Raw genomic sequence first — 1,415 nt, forward strand, 5'->3', positions numbered from 1 at the left:
GCCACCACCCCTCATATCTGAAAACATCTTTATTTTTCCTTTATATACAACAGGCCATAACTCTAGTTTATCAATCACTTGCCCACAGAATTGTCAAGGTATTTAAGAGGAGCTGCTGACTTTCAGGACTGCCGCTGAAGAACTGTTTGCCATTCTTCTACTTGATGCTTCTTATGAAACTTTTTTTTTTGGTATGAAAACTCTCGTTATTCTTGGGTTTAATGAGGTGACTATGTAGATCAGTTTTCATTCCTTGTGCTGGGTGTTTAGAGACCCTGTCAAACCAAAAACTCTTTGTAAGACAGTATCTTAAGTTGTTTCTTTGATGGGCTCTTCTTCCTGTAAGAACTGTAATAAAAAATGTTAATCAGGAGAGCAGGGTGTGGTGGCACAAACCTTTAGTCCCAGAACTTGGGAGGTAGAGACAGGCGAATCTCTGTGAGATTGAGGCCAGCCTGGTCTACATAGTGAGTTCCAGGCCAGCTGGGGCTACATGCAAACAAACAAACAAATAAATTAGGCTGGCCTCGCCTTACAGAGCTTACCTCCTCTGCCTCCATGTGTGACACCTCAGTCAGCTACTTTTTTTTTTTGGACAGAGTGTTATGTATCTCACTGTTATGTAAACTCACTGTGTACTTGAAACTCGTACCCTCCTGCTCCCGAGTGCTGGGATTACAGGTGTGCACCACCACAGCCAATAGCTCACTTTTTACATACCATGTTATTTTAACTTTGATAAGCTCCATCTTTACTGAAGGGATGGCTCAGTGGGTAGTGTTTGCTAGGCAACCTCAATGACCTGGATTTGAATCCATGTAAAGCAGGGAGCAGTAGCAGTCAGTGCAATCCCAGGGCTTCTACAGTGAGAGGGGAAGTGCAGACTTCCGAGTCCCCAGAAGTTCTTGGCCAGCTAGCTGGCAACAGTAAACAACAGAGACCCTGTTCCAAACAGGTGAGAGCTTAAACCTGATGTTGTAAACTGACCCTCACATGTGCTCTGTGGCACACACACACCTGCACACAAACACACACACACACACACACAAAACTATTTTGTCTATTTTGTTCTCTGAATTTTCTTTTATCCCTTTCTTTTTACCATATCTTATTCTCATTCCATGGATACAATGCTATTAATAACAGAATTAGTATCCTTTAAAGTTCTCTTATACACACTTTCATTTTTATTTTTTTTTACTATTTTATTATTTTTATTTTATGTGTATGCGTGTATTGCCTGCATGTAGGTAAGTGCACCCGTGTCTTGCAATGCCCATGGAGATCAGAGGAGGCTGTCAGATCTCCTGGGACTAGGAGTTACAGACAGTTGTTAGCTGTAATGTGGGTGCTGGGATTCGAATCTGGATCTTCTGCAAGAACAACCAGTGTTCTTAACCACTGAGCCATCTCTC

Source organism: Nannospalax galili, unplaced genomic scaffold, assembly GCF_000622305.1.
Source record: "Nannospalax galili isolate Female #2095 unplaced genomic scaffold, S.galili_v1.0 scaffold113, whole genome shotgun sequence".
NCBI classification, from domain to species: domain Eukaryota; kingdom Metazoa; phylum Chordata; class Mammalia; order Rodentia; family Spalacidae; genus Nannospalax; species Nannospalax galili.